Source organism: Jaculus jaculus, unplaced genomic scaffold (assembly GCF_020740685.1).
Source record: "Jaculus jaculus isolate mJacJac1 unplaced genomic scaffold, mJacJac1.mat.Y.cur u25, whole genome shotgun sequence".
Taxonomy (NCBI): domain Eukaryota; kingdom Metazoa; phylum Chordata; class Mammalia; order Rodentia; family Dipodidae; genus Jaculus; species Jaculus jaculus.
The window spans coordinates 4,871,386-4,883,218 of NW_025423515.1; the positions used below are offsets into that span (position 1 = coordinate 4,871,386).

Sequence of the window (11,833 nt, forward strand, 5' to 3'; positions counted from 1 at the left end):
GATTCTCCATGTCCCACTAAAGACAGATGCACATGGTGGCACATGTGTCTGAAGTTTGTTTGCAGTGGCTAGAGGCCCTGGGGTGTCCATTCTCTCCCCCCCAACCTCTCTCTGTCATAAATAAATAAAATAAATTTTATTATCCATTTTGATCAAAGAGGCTTCATTCCAGGGATATAGGGAAAGTTCAACATATGGAAATATGTCAATGCAACACACACATAAATAAACTTACCCATAATAAACACATGATCTTCTCAATTGATACAGAGAAGGCCTTTGACACACTACAATGTCATTCATGATCAAAACACTGGAAAGAATAGGCCTGATGGTTTATATAACAGCAGAAGAGACTCTAGATATAAAACACCAAAAGACCAAATAATACTTAATGGGAAAAGACTTGTGGAGTTTCCACTGAGATTGGGAACAATATAGGGCTTCCAACTCTCATCACTCCTCTTCAACATAGTATCAGAAGTACCAGCCAAAGAAATAAGATAGGAAAAAGAAATAAAGGAGATTAAAATTGGAAAGGAAGAAGTCATGTTAGCCCTATGTGCAGACGACATGATCCAATCCATAAGTGACCCGAAAGTCTCCATTTCAAAACTTATAAAAGGGGATTAAGTCCTTCAGTAAAGTGGCAGGGTAAAAAAATCAATGCATAAAAATTAGTATCTTTTTTATATGCAAAGGACAAATATACAGTGAAGAAATCAGTGAGCTGCCCCATTTTTAATATCAACAAAACATTAAATACCTTGAAATAAAACTGATCAAGGGTGTGAAAGATCTACATAATGAAAACAAAATAACAAAACTCAATAAAGGATAGGTAGAATTAACATTGTAAAAATGTCAACTCTATGAAAAGCAATATGCAAATATAAAGAAATACCAACAAAAATTGTAGCATTATTCTTCAAGAGACAGAAAAAAATGATTTCAAAACGCATATGAAATGGAAGTAGGCTGTGGATAACAAAACATATCCTCAACAAAGATAAAGGAATAAATAAATAAAGCACCTCTGTAGGTATTACCATACCAAATATAAAGCTACATGGCAAATCATACTAACAAAATCAGCACGGTACTGGCATAACATCAGAAACATAGACCAATGGAATAGAATTGAAGAGTTGTACACTAGGTCAGGTAACCACATCTACTTGGTCATTGACAAGTTGCCAATAATATAGACAATAATATAGCAACTTCTATAAATGGGGTTGGATAAATTGGTTGACCATATGTTGAAAAATGAAACTAGCCCCACTAAATCTCACCTTACACAAAAATCAAGTCCAAATGGATTAATGACCTCAAAAAAAGGCTTGGATCTCTTCTACCACTGGAAGAAAGAAAAACAGAAGGAACTCTTCTCAATATAGGAGTGGGGAAAGGGTTCCTCAACAAAATCTCAATAGGCCATGAAATTAAACAATCACTCAACCAGTGGGATCTCATTAAGCTAAGAAAGATTTTGTACAGACAAAATGCACCATAAGTAGAGCCAGAAGATAACTCACTGAATGGTAAAAACTATTCTCCAGCTATACCAATGACAAAAGCCTAATGTCTTGAATGTACAAATAACTCGAAAAAGTAAACAGCAATAACTAGAACAAGCCACTCCAAAAATAGGGCGGAGAAGTGAACAGTGAGTTCTCACAGGAAGAACTACAAATGGCTAACACACACTTAAGAATAAGTTCAACCATGGGATATTTTTTATAATCATGGAAAATGTTTTTAAAAATTGAGAAAAAAGAGAATAAGTTCAACAATACTAACCATTTGGGTAATGCAAATTCAAACAACCTTGAGGTGCCCCTTTACTACAGTAAGGATGGTAATCATAAAAAAATCTAACAGAAGACATATTGGCAAGGATGTGGGTAGAGGAACCCTCATCCATGGTTAATGGAAATGTAAACTTGCACAAGAACTATGGAAATCAACTTGGAGATTCCTGAAATGGATGAACATAGTGGTAACCACATACCCAGTTATTCCCTTACTGGGCATTGATTCTAAATGTGCCAGGCATGAATACAAAGACATTTGCTCAACCATTTTTATAAATGTTCATTTTATCGAGGAAATAGAATCAACCCAGATACCCATCCTTGGGTAAATGGATAACAAAGTTGTTCTAAATTTGCACAATGGAATTATACTCAGCACTAAGAAAAACCAATACAATGAAATCTGTAGAAAAATGGACAAACTTGGTAACAATCAGACTCAGCAAACTCATATAATCACAGAAGCCAAATGCCCCATGGTGTCAGTTATCTGTGTTTCCTAATCTGGACCTCTTTGAGTTGCAGATATGACTGACAGACAACTGCCCAGTCAATAGGGATGGAGGAAGGGCGAGAGGGGAAGAAAATGGGCGGATAAAAGAGAATATAGAATGAGCTAATATGATAGAAACATTTATTCTTAGAAATAGCCTAAAAGATACAGCCCTCAAAAGTAATAAAAAGAAGTACCTAAAAACTAGGACTCTGGTGAGGGTGGATTGAAGCCTAAGCTTAAAAGGATTTTTTTCTGTCTCTGGCCTGTAACTCCCAGTACCAGAGATTGGTTGGTAGCAACGTTGAACTGTTGATAGGAGAGAACTATATGATCTCCAAATAAATCAGATGAAACCCAGTCCCCAGTTAGCCCATCTAGTGCTGGAAAGTGCTACATGAGTTACAGGGGTAAATTTGCCAACATTAGTCTGAGCAAACAGAGGCCTCAGCTACTCAGAAGCAAACACCCTGGCATGTTATATATTCCAGTGCAATAGTGGCACACAGCTTAAGTGTGTAAACAAAAACTTTCTGATTGGCTGAGATCTGCTCAGTATTATGGAACCCATATCTGGAATTGGGAACCAGTTCAGAATCTTATGAAGACAAAGATTTTGTTATCAAGTGCCAAGCTCTCAGTCAAGCCACAGCCAAATCCACAGAGGAATTGGGGAGATGAGCAAGAGTGCTTCTTCAGTGTTGCACCTAATATTCATCACAGGGATTGGAAATAGTCCCTGAATATTCTTATGCCTTCCAAAGCAGAAATCCAGAGGTTCCTAAGAGCACATCACCGAAGTAGAGTCATAACTCACCCACCATGCCTCAACAAATTTTGTGGATGAAGAGGCAGGAAGACTGTAAAACTGAGAGTTTCCACACATCATGCCCAGACATATAGCCCTTCCCCCCAAAAAAGTAGCTAACTTCTGCTCCCTCAGTATATAAACCACAACCCCATGAGGAATATCTGCAACACCACTAAGGATTGTCAGAAACAGAATGGGGGTGTGGAGAAGGGTAAAGAAGGTAGTAACACATGATGTATCTATAGAAAATCTAGCTAAAAACAACAACAACAACAAAAATAATTACTAAAAACAAAAAAAGATAACACACACAAAAAGAAATTTAAACAAATTTAAAGTTTCAGGCATAGAGCTCATGTAGGCCATGTAAGTGGCAATTGTTAAATCAATCACAACCATTATAAATTGGCCAACTGTTCTGCATTGGGACAACTGAAAAATTCACTGATCATGAAACACAACCCATCAAAGTGCTAACGTAGGGAAGATGCATGTTTTTAAATAAAAAGTTACACCTCAGCAAAAATGGTGAAGAAATATCTTACTCCTCAAAGTTAAGCTTAAAGCCCTTCTTGTTTTACAAATTTGATAGTGAACTCCAGTTGATAGTGGTTTTGAATGCAGAAGTAATGGAAGAAATAGGGTAATTAAGAGCAACCACATTATTTCAGGGCTTTCTAACATGTGGCAATGTGAAGATGCATCACAGTCCATACATGAAGGCCCTGTGACATCACTCTGGAGGGTTGTGAAGAAAACCAAGAGTTACACTGGAGATAATCAGAATTTTGGAGATGATAGGTCTGTGAAATGACTTCAAAGGAGATGTGCTTTCTCAGGCCAGGTGGATCTACCTGTAAAGCAGGGAGCAATACAGAGGTCAAAATTTGGCATTTTGGATATACTAAGACTTGATCTTGGGTTCCAGATATCTTCCATGGAGCCACAGGATTTGATAAATGCCTCGATCTTTTCATATCTACCTTTGTTGCAGCTCTTCCTTGCTATATCTTCTACTCAGAACATGGATGTTTACCCTGCGTCATTATGTGTTGCAGTTGGTAACTTGAATTATCATTTTACAGGCAGTTTAAAGTCGGTGTTGAGTTTCAGAAGTAACTTCAGGCTATTGAATGGTGATGAAATTGGTAAAGACTATGGCATCTTCTAAGTTTAAACTGAGGGCTTTTGACATTGTGTGACAGAAATTTGTCTATGGCGCCCAGGGCCAGATTGTTGTGATTTGAATTCAAAATCTTTTCCATAGCCTAAAGTGTCGGTGATTAAGTTTCTCCTTAGTCTTCAGCTGACCGATCCTCTGGAAGGTAGTGTGCTTTGTCTATGGAGGTGTGCTACTGACTAGATCATTGACAATTGTTAGTCTAGTATATTTGAATTTGATAGTTAGCTTGCTTGCTCTTTCTCTGCTAGGAATGTTTGATGCCATCTGTTGGTTACTTTTCTCAACAGTGATGAAATTTCCCCTCAAACCTATAAGCCTAAAATAACCTCTTTCTTTCCTTAATCTTCTTATCATTGCACATTTTTTCCTCAGCGATGAAAATTAATTCCTACAAAGGCAAACACATTAAAATAAACTTCACAGTAGAGACCTTAATATCCATAAAAAAGGAATACTGAATTTCAATCACAGGAAGTAAATTATGCTAATTAGCATTACAGTAACAGCAAGATTATTATTTGATATAGGTAGAGAAATAAAGACAGTTCAAGACCAGCCCGTGATAAATCAATTCATGATATCAACTAAGACTTTCTTTTTTTTTAATTAATTAATTTATTTATTTGAGAGTGACAGACACAGAGAGAAGGACAGATAGAGGGAGAGAGACAGAATGGGCACACCAGGGCTTCCAACCTCTGCAAATGAACTCCAGACACGTGCGCCCCCTTGTGCATCTGGCTAACGTGGGACCTGGGGAACCGAGCCTCAAACCGGGGTCCTTAGGTTTCACAGGCAAGCGTTTAACCACTAAGCCATCTCTCCAGCCCTCAACTAAGACTCTGAAGACAAAGGAGGCTTGTATAGAGAGGGCAGATGCAGATCATGAAATCTTTAGAAAGAATAACTTTCCTGACAGAAATATATGAACATTGGTTAAGTTGATAAAATTTAATTCAGTTCATTTGAATAAACCAACAAACTCCTAAAAATTAATAAAAACCATAAAATATAAAAAGGCAACCTCAAATGTTATATGAATCAAAAGTCACCTCAACAATGTACTTAAATGGATATAGATTTAGTAATCCTACTAAAAGACATAGGACAACTAAATGGATATAAGATCAAAAACTATATATATATATTACAAGGAACAGGTATCACTCACTGGCAAAGATCAAATGAAAGCATGGAAATCAACATATGAAGGAAACATACATGGCTATGGACTAATTCTTATGTCAATTACCTGTTAGTATCTTAACACCACATTGTTCAATTGAGAAAAAGAATGGAAAAACATATTCCTACTCTAAAAGTTAAAATCTATACATAGATAAAATATAAAATATATGTAAGTGGAAGTGGTTAGGGGAGGAGACTGATTAAAGGAAAGGTGGAGGGAGGGCTAATCAAAATCGAAGAGGATGTAAATAAATCATACAGAATCCTCTGGTTTTGGACAATGGTACCCTCAGGAGCCATAGGTCACTGCCAGAAAATTTTCAGTGCCTGGGATGGGATACCTTCCAGTGAATTGTTGGCCAGGGAGGTCCCTGATGACCCCAAAACATTATAGGCCATTGCCAAGGCCCTTAGTTTCCCACCAGGAGTAGATGGTAAGACACTATTGCTGAAGACTCCACATATTTGGGCTGCAAGGCCACTGAGAAATCCTGCTGAAATTGAGCTGATAACCTCCTCCATGTAGATGAGCTGACAGAAAACTGGAAAAAGCCATTCTACATGCAATTCAATGGGAGAGATACTACCAGTGAAGATACTCAACAGTGGACACTGCAAGCCTTATAATTGGCCAGCAAGGCCAAATGAGCCAATAGATACAATAGTGGCATGTTTGTAATGGTGGAAACCAACTGTCCTCCAATTGGAATGGAGGCCTGCTCCAAGGGAGGGAATACATCCCTGATACTGAAAACTTAAAACAGGGAAGTCATGAGCCCTAGGGGTGTAACATCTGCTGATGTCTGCATAAGTGTATATACTATACTTATCAAACTGCCCTTATATTAACAGTCCTCTCACTTTGGGTAGAGAATCTTCTCTTTTCATATGGCAGTGACCTTGGGACAACTCAGAAGGTATCATGGTGCTGGAAAGAAGTGACTGGAGTACTGAGTAACATCTCAATCACACCTTCCAAGGCTCAGGGTCTAATGCAGATGAAGTGGTGGAAAGAATGTAAGAGGCAAAGGAAGGGTAGGACTCCTTACAACGTGCTCCCTCCAGACATAAAATGGCGTCAATATCCATGACCTCATACTATCTGACACTACATACACAAGACCATCATAGAGGAGGGAAAGATCACAACCTCAAAATAAAAGAGATTTATTGAGATAGGGAGGGGATATAATGGAGAATAGAATTTCAAAGGGGAAAAGGGTGGAGGGAGGGTATTACCATGAGATATTTTTTATAATCATGAAAAATGTTTTAAAAAATCGAGAAAAATAAAATAAGATTAAAAAGAAAAAGAAAGCTCACACAGATGAAAAGCCATATGAATGTGCTAAATGTGGAAAAACTTTCATTGCAATGTCATGCCATAGTAGGCATCAGAGAACTCTCATAATGAATCAGACTAGGCTAGAAGCATGACAAATTTAAGGATAATTGACATTGTGTGCATATTTCCAGTCACTTCATATTTATCAAGTCCCATGGATTATTCTGTGTTACCTACATGTGTGTTAAAGATTGAGGGATGGCCAGTACATGAAAATAATGAATTTGCTTATAATTAAGTTGCATGCAAGGTGATCACCGGGATAAGGTCTCTTGTTTGGATAAACTTCCCAGACTTTCCCACTGTGAGCTTCCCTTTGTCAGCGTACATCATCACATAGTTAGAAATAATCTGTCTACTGAGGTTTGGGGTACTGACAAAAGTTGTGGAAGACAGAGCCTATGCCTCAATGCTTAGCAGGGAAGATGCCAGGGTCATACCTGAGGTACAGGATACTTCTGTCTTTGGGGGATAATGGCTATCATTGCTCAGTTGAGTCATGGGGCACCGAGCCTACCATTCTTCCTGTTTTGTGCCTGCAGTTCAGGATATCAGGGGGCATTTTTGTTTAGGGTGGACCTTGGCTCAAAGGTTCTTCATTTACCCTTGGTGTGAAGAGAATTGCCTCTGGGTACTCCCCCAGGACAATCATGATAACTTCTTGTGAAGCCAGTGACAAGCCTGTGCTTACACGACATTAGGCAGACATCATGATGTGTCTTCTACTCAAATACTGGAAATGAGATTGACTGAATCTGATGGGGGCAGCACTCTTGCAAGTAGGAATGAGATATTTTTCCCCTCCTTTTCTCTCCCTTCTTCCTCCCCCCACACTTAATTCCTTTTATGAGGGGACTAGTTGACCTTTTTTTTTCTGTTGAATCAATATGAAATTCATGTCACCTAAAACTAGCCAGTAAAAGTATACAATTTAGTGTCATTTATCACATTTAACAATGTTAAAATAACAAAAAGGAACAATGTCACTGACTGGAGTCTTTAGTTTTATTGGTGCTTCTGTCTACATAAAGTATTGGAGTACCTATTTTTTTCTGCAAAGACCAGGATTAGCCCTGTTTCTGACTTGTGTATAGTGGAGGATGTAAAGTCAAGCAATGGCTCTAAAATGCACAAGACAGTAAATAAAGGAAAATGGAAAGTGTTGGGGAGCTTGTGAAGAATTTGGAGGCTTTAAAACTTGCTATTGCTGGGCTTGGTGGCTCATGCCAGAGGTAGGAGGATCTCTGTAAATTCAAAGCCAGCCTGAGAGTACATAATGAATTCCAGGTCAGCCTGGGCTAGAGTGAGGGCCTACATCCCAAAAAAAAACCAAAAAAACAAAAACAAAAAACAAACCCCAAAACCTGTGAGAATATAAAATGATTCATTCAGTAGGTGCAGGACATTTTCCTTGGTGGTTTCTCATAAAATTGCACATGTGACTAAATTACCATATGACTCAGCAGTTTCACTCATAGCTATGTATCCAAAAGAACTGGAAACAGGCACAGCTTCAGAAGGACACTATTCACAGCACAAAAATAGTTGAAAAAAATTGATGTATATATCAACATATGGGTGACTGAAGAAATAAGCAAATTGTAGAATATATATATATATATATTCTAGTGGTGGTGGTAGAGGTAATGATAACAATTGTCATGGTAGTGATGGTGGCAGTAATTGGTGGAGATGATGACAGTAATGATCATTGTGGTGGCAATGGTGGTGTTGGTTATGGTAGTAATTGTGGCGGTGGTGAGGGTGGAGGTAATAGTCATGGTCATAGTGGTGATAATGGAGGTCATGGTGGTGGTGCAGGTGATGATAGTAATTGTCATGGTGGAGTTGGTGATCATAATGGTGGTGGAGGCGATGATCATAATGGTCATTGTGGTGATGGTGATCATAGTAATGGTGGTGGAGGTGATGATCATGATGGTGGTGGTGTTGGTAATCATAGTAATTTTGGTGAAGGTGGTGGTGGAGGTGATGATTGTAATGGTCATGGTGATGGTAATGGTGGTTTTGGTGATGATAGTAATGGTGGTGGTGGTGATGGTGAATATGATAGTAATGTTCATGGTGGTGGTGGTTTAGGTGGTTTTCTGCATCATCTCCCGGAGTGGACAAAGCAGCAAAATCCTAGATTTCTCCCTCATTTAATAACTATTGGTGGAGTCCTGTGTGTCTGTTGAATGTATGGCCAAGGAATCATTAGTGTTTCTGGACTGTTGAAATCCATTATACTGGGATATTTAGAACCTCTGAGATGAGTTCATACAGCTGAGGTAGAAATGTCCTGTTTCAGTAAAAGGAGGGTCCATGAATGTGGGCCATGAGATGGCTCCTGGATTCTCAGTGTTCTGGGATAAGCTGAGTAGTATACAGGCACACTTGTGGAGTGGGCACAGTAAGGAGGCTGGACTGCAGGAAGGTATTATCAAAATCCAAGAGTGACACAGAGGAAAGAAACCAAGGATTATAACACATGGAAGTAATGTGTGTCTGTCTCTCCAGGAAGCCTTCCTGGCTGTTAAGATATGTGACCAAGCCTGGCTCTATGACAGCATAAAGTATAATTTCCCCATTGCTAGGCAAATAACACCACAGACAGTGACATAGAGACATGTGACTTCTATCCTTCTATTCATTAAGAGACAGTATGTTCATGTAGCAAGTTTTATTCTTGGTCTAGAAGACATGCCCAGAACAGGAAAAGGTGTTCACTGTTGAGTTGGGTGCACCCAACTTTGTTTCTGATCATCAAATCAGTAATAATGGCTCCCTAATTTTCAGATAACTCTTATCATTTTCAGAGTGGAAAGTATATCTTCTCATTCCACTTTCATGCCTACTTTTAAGGAGGAACAGAGTAAAATTTATTTTCAAAATACAAAAAGAATTGTGATTATTCAGTTTATAGCTGTGAAGTGGGAAGATTCTTTTTTTTTTTTATTTTTTATTTGGTTTTTTGATGCTTCACTCTAGCCCAGGATGACCTGAAATCGCTATGTAGTTTCAGGGTCGCCTCAGATTATAGGCATGCGCCACCACACCCAGCTGAAGATTTGTTTTTATTACTTATGCAGCTGAAATAATTGGTCTTGGTATTCATTACTTTCCAGTTATTCCACTTCCCATGTCTAATTGAAAAGTTTACATTTAATGTTATCAAACTCAGGTGTGTCTAATGCAGTTTTCTTTTGTAGGAAGAAATAATTGGGCTGGAGAGATGGCTTAGTGATTAAGCGCTTGCCTGTGAAGCCTAAGGACCCCGGTTCAAGGCTCGGTTCCCCAGGTCCCCCTGTGCATACACCATAAAAGGACTTTTTCACTAACTAGTGGTAGAGTACACCTAGTCCCAACCTGAGGCCACTATGAAAAATTGCTTTGTTACAGGCACTGCTTGCACAACAGACTGTTGTACAGTGTTATCCAGATGCACAAGGGGGCGCACGCGTCTGGAGTTCGTTAGCAGCGGCTGGAAGCCCTGGCGTGCCCATTCTCTCTCTCCCTCTATCTGTCTTTCTCTCTGTGTCTGTCACTCTCAAACAAATAAAAAAAATTTAATAAGAAAAAAGAAAAGAAATAATTGTTGGACTCTCTTTGCACTTTAACTGCATGTTTGCTTCATAGATTTCTTCTAGCTTGCCTTTGACCTATCTATCATACTTAGCTCAGTAATAGTCTTGTAGATGAGTTATCTTTTATTTTTTTGTCAGCATCCAAAATCTTTTTGATAACAAGACAAGATCTGGGGTAGTTAGTTTTTGTAGCCACAGCTTGCACGCTGACCTCTAGCATGACTGAACTTCCAGCCCTTGGAGTGGACGTAGGGTTTGCTGGAGCTGTGAAGGGTTCCTGGGGCCTTGCCAAAATGCTTTACACTGGCCTTTGAGGTCCAGGCAGCAGCACACTGCTGTGGCCCTTGGAGAACTCCAGGGCCAGCTAGTCAAAGGTGAGGATCTTGCCACCAGTCTTGAGGAGGCAGCTGCAGGCCTGGCAGCTGACAGTGCACACACCTTCAGATTGAGCACCTCTAGAACACACACGTTATCCGTGACCATCCCTATGACCACCGCTAATCTGTTCTCCTGGCCTGGAAGCTTCATGTTCCGAATCATCTGGGAGAGGGACAAGGGAGGCTCTTTGTGCTGCTCAAACATTTTGAGCACAACTTGGTTGAAGGTGGAGTTGGTTTGTCTGGCCAGAAACCTGAAGAACTTGACCAGCAACCGCAGGTAGATGTCCTGGCTCTTGAGCTTCTTGCAGAGAACGTTCCAGTTCTTCTTGTGATGGATGTCAACTCCCATGATGGTGACTCTTTCTCAGCCAGGTATGGCAAGTTATCTGTTTTTATAGTAGCTTTATAGTACAAAGCATTAGATTCTTCTAAAAGGTACATTTTCTTACATTTTAAGGACTTACTTACATGACTGTCACTTGTTCTGGAATGTGTTTTGTTCAAGTTTATCTTGCCATCTGCATCTAGTGGAAGAAATTTATTCTCTTCCATGTAATTAGATGATAAAAATGCTGTGTTGAATTTCTTCCTGTGATAATTTATCATTCATTCACCTGCCATAAGAATACCCAATAATTTACAAGAACACCCAACATTTAAGTAGAACAAAGTCAAACAGTTCTCCTATCTCATCCCCTGCAAGTGTACCCAAGGCTGTTCACCCTGTGCATACACCATAAAAGGACTTTTTCACTAACTAGTGGTAGAGTACACCTAGACCCAACCTGAGGCCACTATGAAAAATTGCTTTGTTACAGGCACTGCTTGCACAACAGACTGTTGTACAGTGTATTGGAGACTTCCAGTTTCCAGAATTTGTTTGTATGTCCAGGAGATTTCAAAGATCCTATGCCAATAGCTTGATGCTGGGACAAGAAAGTACTTTAAAATGGCTGGTGTCCACCTGTTAGCACCAGCATATAGATTTTTTATAGAATATGTGTTGAAAAATAGGAAACTAAGCAGTGG

General features: G+C 39.2%; 1 pseudogene; it reads right to left on the reverse strand.

Annotated features, from left to right (window-relative positions):
* Positions 1-10,603: 10,603 nt before the first annotated feature.
* Positions 10,604-11,153, reverse strand: LOC101613513 (annotated as a pseudogene).
* Between the last annotated feature and the right edge of the window lie 680 nt (positions 11,154-11,833).